The sequence below is a fragment of the Parus major genome, unplaced genomic scaffold (genome assembly GCF_001522545.3).
Source record: "Parus major isolate Abel unplaced genomic scaffold, Parus_major1.1 Scaffold101, whole genome shotgun sequence".
NCBI classification, from domain to species: Eukaryota; Metazoa; Chordata; class Aves; order Passeriformes; family Paridae; genus Parus; species Parus major.
This window is the reverse complement of record NW_015379261.1, coordinates 2,034,718-2,042,390: the sequence shown is the minus strand read 5'-3', so window position 1 is coordinate 2,042,390 and position 7,673 is coordinate 2,034,718.

Here is a 7,673-nt window from a genome sequence, read left to right as displayed (position 1 = left end):
CATGTTTAAGACATTGCACTTGTAAAGAAATATGTATATTTCCAAGAAAAGTTTTTGTCTCTCAGACCTGTCGAACTGTTAATTATATGCAAAATTCTGGGTCAGATATTTAACAGAAGAGTCAGCTATAAAAATCATGGATGATTTCATTAAGAATTTAACCCTTAAGTTATAGAATAAGGAAAGAAAAATGATCATCTGACACCTAATGAGACAGTAAGGCAAACCACAATATTTGGTGTTGAAATTGGATCATCTTGTGGATTCCATCCTATATATTAGTCAGGGCAATTTCTGGAATTCTTTTCTTTAATGCATGATTGTGTTTAAACAGCCAAACAGATTTAGACAATTGTAATATTTCCATAAAGAAGAAATGTACATATACTCAATCAGATGTGAAGGTGGAAAATTATATAAATGGTTACCTTTTTACAATTAAATTTTAAAACATCCTAAAGGAAAGGGGTAAAATTATTGCAATGACACAAAACTAAAATTCTGTATTTCCTCTTACATTTGTAAAGAATATTTTATATTCTACCATCTCTTACTGTGTAGAAGGAAAATGAAAAAGAAAACCACCTTCAGTTTTACAATTTTTTGTCTATTGGGAGGAAATATTTGATCAGTTACAGGTTCGTTGTTTCTCCCCTGAAAAAATACATTCCTCTCTGTCTCTTGCTGTGAATCTCACTACATTTCTACTGATATAACTTGTGAAAGTAGGAAAGTAGGAAATGCAATTCTACCTTTTAAAGTGTAAAAATCCCTACCTACTCCTCCAGTCAGTTGATAAGATACTGAAGTGGTATTAGTGTGTCAAGTACATAAATTTATCTCCATCTACATTTCATGCCAATATAAAAAAAACAGATAGCTAGCAGATAATTAGTTCTACTTCACAACTAATAATTGCATTCTAAACAGGACAGGGACAGACAAGTACTACTTTCTATTTTATTTTACAATCCTAAAATAGTGGTAAAATGCTTAAATATTTGCAATGAAAAAGAATGTGTAAAATTATTTAGATACTGGCTGGCTTGTAGTAAAGAGATTTAATATTTTCTAGTTCTTTAAAACAAAAAGCTAGGTATGGAGGGAGAGAAAACAAAATATAATTCCTGGAAATTATTGGTGAAAAAAGTCCAGACACTCCCTTCCCTTCATCCAGACTAACTGGACTGCTGCAAGAAAATGATTCATTATACCTTTGTCACGAACATTGATAAAATTTCACTTCACTAGAACTACAGCTTAAAAGTGTCCTGGCCCATATTTGTGTGCATGTATTCACCACCCTCAGAATGGGGTGGGACAGTCAGATACAGGTATTAGCTCATCACCTGTCGGAGTCTTACTGTGCTGCCTCGCACGTGGCCGTCACTGCTTTAATGCTGTCCTAGCTCACAGTGCACTATGTCTACAAATGCCTTTCAGAGCTGAAAAACGGCTGCAGAGGATTCTCACTTATCATAAGTTTAAACTATCCCACTTCTCCTCTAGGTATTTTTTGTAGAGTGGGATGTGAAAGACACAGAAGCAGTACCTTTAACGTGGAGTACCTTATGTAATCCCAATCTTGTGAATAAACCTCGAGGGAGACATGACTTCTGATGCAATTTAACTCAATGTTAAGGCTAATCTAAAGATAGGTGTGCTGTAAAACTTGCCAGCATGGCTCTGTCAGAGGTCTGATGAGTTATCTCTGAGCAGCGTGGAGCTGCGGGCAGAAGATAAATTTAGATGTAGTTAAAGAAGACAACTGAAGAACCCAGACTGACTTTCTCTGGTAAGACTTTATGTGCCCCAGGAGGACTAGAATAACTATTTATAAAATAATAATTCTGCTGATGGATGTTAGGTGTAAAAGAAGGGTGGCAGTTCTCTTGTCTGGTGATTGACATCCAAAAATTGCTGTCAAATTCTGATACTTGCTCAAGATTTTCTTAGAGTCAACAAGGAGAAATAGGCACCATCAGGTAATAATTCTAGATATTTGGCATTACTAACTAATTGTTAAACTTTAGCCTTACATGAGAAGGCATTCATCTTAGTAACTGATTTCTAACAGTGCATTTCAGAATCAAAGTATTGATGATAAATTACAAGTGTATGTAAGGCCTAATTTCAATTAGTTCAAAGTACAGCTGATAATTTTATTGTCATACATCATCCAAAATAATTCCAGTCATCCTCAATTTTGTAGTTTGAGGATTTTATTATGAAGAATGAAACAAGTGTTGTTTTGCACTTCATTTGAGTAGTTTCTGTCATTGGTATAGCGCTATAAATTCCTTCAAGTTCTAAGAAACACCTCAGCAAACACCTCAAGCAACAAGTCAATTTATGATAATATGAGTTTACATAAGATTCTGGAAAAGATTTTTTGTTGTTGTTTCTGTGTTTTTCAAATAATTAACTTGTTTTTAATTCTTATTTGCACTGTAAAAGCACTCTGCCTCCACTGTTCATTCCTGGAAACTTGAGTAGGATGAGCCCTCTTGGCTGTTGGACACAACGTAAACAGATAATTCTTGTTTGTATCATAATCAGGTAGTGCTTCCTTATCTGATTCAAAATTAATATACTGTAAAATTAATGCTAAATAAAAAACAGATTTCACGTAATGCTTATGTAAAGATATCAAGTGCAGTTTTGCTTTATTTTCTTTTAAATATCATTTTGTGATTTTTCATAAGAGATGATTTGACAACTACAGGTTTTGCTAAATTAACACAAAAGTTCACACAAAACCCCATACTGCAAGAAATCAAATGTTACCTCTTGAAGACTTAGCAAAGTCTAAAGTGGATTCGACAGACCTATTCAATAAATGGTAAATTAGTAACTTTCAAAGTATTAGCAGAGCATGCTTAAAATTATAATCAGCTTAATTCAGAATTCTGTCAGCTAGTTTAAGAGCCTAGTAAATTAGGCAAGCGTATTTCGTTAGTATTTTTTCACATTTATGTGATGCTATATTTCAACAATGGTGCAGATACAGATTTTAGTTATTACCTGCCACCAGTAATGACACTGTTTAATGTTTATTCTCTTCAGGCTGTGATACCTTCTGACTTTGTAGAGCCACGGGTATAATGTCATTGAAAATCCAAGTACTTATACAGATGACTGCAATTAATGTTAAAGGGAACTGGAGATTTATACGTGCCACTGCCATTATCACTAATGGAAATTTCACATGTAAATTGCCATGCATGGAAATAATATGCTTCTTAGTAGGTTTTATCTAAAAGTCATCTGTGCAAGCAGTCAATTTAAATCATTAATTCAGTCCTCATACACCATGGGAAATATTTCTTTATAAAAAATCAGGTTACAGATTTTAATGTTAAGAATTGTCTTTACGCTATTTAAATTATTGAAAATTAAAGGCTAGTGTATGCATGACTGCGGCATCAACTTTCATTGATTTCTTGAGATCATAGTCAAACACAGCCTTAAACACAAGACTGAGAATTCACCTCTTTCCCAGCTTCTTTGGTGTACCTTCTCCCAGCAAACTGGTTTCCTGTGAGTGACAGCATAAAGAATGCCTGAGCTTCAAAAGATAATTGCTAACCCAAAATGACTCCTTGAAGTGGCACACAGATAGGGCATCACTGAAAAGCATTCATAGGGAAAAAGCCAACCCCATTGATGTGAGGGTATGAGAGTAAGATCTTACCTAGGGATGTTATTCTTTCCTCTAGAAATAATGTGGGCAATGAAAGGTAAAGAAACCAAATTGTAACAAGCAATGCTCTCTATTGTCTGAGAAAAATGTAAATGTCCTTGCAACTGTGAAGGGCACAGAATCCTATGACATGAGTGATAAAATTTCGATCACCCAACTCTCATCATACTGAAATGCAAGTCGTCTGATTTAGGCTACTCTTTGTCACAGTTGCTTTGACAAGATGAAAAAGAGATATTAGTGCAGAGTTCAAAATGTCATCTGAGATGACATGATGGGGTTTGCATGTCAAGGAAAAAGGAGAGTGAAATAATTGTAGAGATCAAGTCCAGGACTGCCAAACTGCAGTGCATGAAGAGCAGAACTGATAAGAAACCAAGCAATCCACTTGCACTGGTAAACTTGCAGCTGAACTGACCATGATTAACAAAGGTAGTATAGATAGATATAGCTATTGAGAAGAAAGAGCTAGGAAAATGAAACTGGGAGGCAGGCGTCTGAAAGGTGTGAAAAGAAAGGTTTCAATATTAATGGAGTGTCCTGGTTTGCAGTCTTTCTCCTAGAACCTCCCCAGTTTTTTCTGCAATGCTGGCAGTTAATCTTTTCCACATTTGTGGATTACTTATCCAATTCTGTCATTTCCCCACTTGTCCTTCAGGAGCTCCTCTTGTTTATGGTTTTCTCTTGCATTTCACTGTGTTACAGCTTTTGAAATCAAGAATTAGCTTATTTCAGGTGTATTTAAACAGCCTTAGAATTCTGCATACGAAAACAGTACAACAATATGTCATTACTTTTATAGTTTTCTTTTCCTTCATCTCTAAGTGTAAGAGATGAGCATATTAAAATTCTTGCTCTGACCAGGATGATTATGTGACATTTGACTGCTTTAGTGCCTCATTTCTCTTTTGTTCTTGCAGTACTGAGGTCTGTGATTTGCAGGTTTTTTTTTTTTATTTTGTTAGGAGTTTTATGGATTGCAGTTTTCTTTGATTGCATTATATAGTGCCACATATCACTTTAAAATGTAAACCATTATGAAAGCCTAAACTGAATGTTTGCTTAATTTCCCAGGCTAAAATGAAGCAATATAAGACTAAGAACCATGTATTGAAGTACATATTTCAGTGTTTCAGTGTATAGTGTAAACATAACAATTTTCATGTCCTGAAGTGCTATAAGTAAAATTTAATGGAGAAATTAGGTTGTACTTAATTCATTAAGAACATTTATGAAGACATTATCGTTTATCTACAGTGGATATAAGTAGCTCAAAACAGATTTTTAAAGTTTAAATAATTCCATAGTTAGGAGCAGTTAGAAGTTTCAGACATACTCATAACCTTTTCCTTTCTGTCTTTAAAAAGTATGTGCCTTTGGATGTTCAGAAACTGTTTAAAATTCTGACACTGCTGTATCAGGAGTAGGTGATATAGTTAATTGTTCTGTGTATTTGCTCCAGGTCAACATGCTGAGAGCAGTAGTAAAGTAAAATGTTCTGGTCAAGTTATCTGTTTCTTTAATGATGTATTATCATGTATTATCATAAATGATAATAAATTATCATTAATAATAAATAATAATTTAATAAACAATATATTATCGTTTGTTATCAAATAAATAATGTTTATTTGATTTACACAAAATTATTATAAAAATCAATTGCCTTTCTGTATTATATTTAACATAACTCTTAAATTGGCATTGAATTTTTAATTTATCTCACTCATGAAGTAGATAAGGCTTAGAAAAGTGTTCTTAGAAAACTCCTTTTGGAATTAAAAGTGCCATTTTTTTTCATAATCAGTTTTCTTTTTAGCCAAGCATATGTAGAAGTTATAGCTTTTTACACAGATTTATTTCAGACTACTGAAATAATTTAATTAGGCAAATGGTGTCTTCGTATATGGGGTTATTAACTGATATTTTCATCTTTTAATTTATTCTAAGTGTTTCATACGCAATCTTTCTGAATGCTGTATGGTGAAGGTCTGTAATTTTGGGAGACAATGATACTATACTAAATTACTGCTTAAGAGGTATGAAGATATATAGTTTATGAATCTAGCCCTTTTTTAGTCTCCTGTGTCAAAGGTGCAGTGAAAGAACATAGACCTCATGGGATGATGATGATGATGATGAAAGCAGGACATAATAAAACGCCATGAATTGCAATTCTAAATCTTTCCTATTGTCAAAATCTGAGAGATCAGATAGATAAATAATTTTATTTACTCAATTTCTTTCTCAGGAAAAAGATCTATATCATATGTTTTGAGTTTGTTTTACACTGTTATGACTTTTCCTTCATGCCCATTTTATCAAAGGTTATAATGAAAATGAAATGTTTGTGTTTTGTTTTTATTTCCCCTGGGACAGAAAAATATTTATTTGTGTGTCCTGTGCATTTCCATAGTAACATTTAATTATTTTCACAGCAAACCTTCTCTTTCAAGCATAGAAAGAGACATATGACTGAACTCAACGAAAACGTTTCAGTAAGGGAAGCCATTTGGAATTTTCAGGACCCAAAGTGTTTCTTGCCCAATGGACTTAGCGTTTATTGAGGACAGTCATAAATAACTTTAAAATATTCCAGTGTGATAGGATGGAGCTGCAGATTAGGTCATCGTGGAATTATAGTTCCCTTGCTTAATGATTTTACAAAATTGCCTGGCAATCCAACAAAGAGAAGCAGCACAATGTGGTGAATGCAGGCTAATTAAACCAATAATTGCTTCTTCTTGTGTTCCCAGATAATGTGCCCCTGATAATTTTAAATGAAGTTTTGAAGCTGACTTCTTGAATGAAGTGCTGTGCTAGTTAAAGCTTTGCTAACTCTCTATGTACACAGAAATTGGCCTACTTCTCAAGGTCCCTGGCACTGCTCAGGCAAGAATTGCCACAGCACACACAGAGTACGGGAATAGCTGTCCTGTATGTCTGGTAACGGGGCCCTGAATTCTTGTGTTTTCCCTCTTTGCAATATTGTGACTAGATCATCTGATTTCCCTGAGCAATTCCGAAATTAGAGGCTGCAAATTAAGTCTTTGATGTTTTTCAAGACTTAGGAAAAGATGCAAACTTCTGTGTATCTCAGGAATGCCAGTGTAAATCTGGAGTAACTCCGTCGAGACTTAGGAGGACTTTTTTTAGTTATATCTGTGTCAAATGCAAGTATATGACTGTTGACTGGCAGCTATGTTTAGAACTTGGGAAATATTTCACAAAGTCCCCAAGACTTTCAAGGTGATCTTCAAAGAGTTATAAGAAATAATTTTGAAAGTTTTAATGTTAAACTTAGAGAAAGATTCTTTATCAATTTATCAGGTAAAAGGACTTCTGCAGATGAATTCTAAGTATGAGCTCTGCTATGGTACATATGTTCATCATGCTATCTCACATCCATGTGTCAATACATGTTAAACAATATGTATTTTAGGTCACTTATAGTCTGACAGAACATCCTTTCTAACATGAGTTACAATTCTATGAAACCACAGAAGTGAAGGATCTACTTTATTCAGTACTATTTGATACTAAATGATTTTGGGCAGATATGTTTCTTTTCTCCATTGGTACTTAAGAATTTTTACTGAAATATTGAACTAATGTTTTTCAATTTTTATTTTTTTTTTATTCTAAATTATTCTTTTATTATCTGGGTGGAAAGACATAAAAAAAACCAGATAGCTTTTCAAAACAGTTGCTCAACTATTTTCATCTGGACCATCGAAGTTAGAAAAAGTATCTTACTGTGAATTGATTCTGTTTCAGTGTAAGAGGATTGTGTGACGTATTAGATTCATCTGAGAAATGCAATACATGTTTTTGGGTGTATGATTGTGTTATAAGCATTATCCAAAACTACTTCATTAGGGAACTAAACCAAAAAAATAAAACTATATTTGTAATTATTTTCTACTGCTGAGAACCTATTTAAAGCCATGGCTTCCAGAATTATGAATAG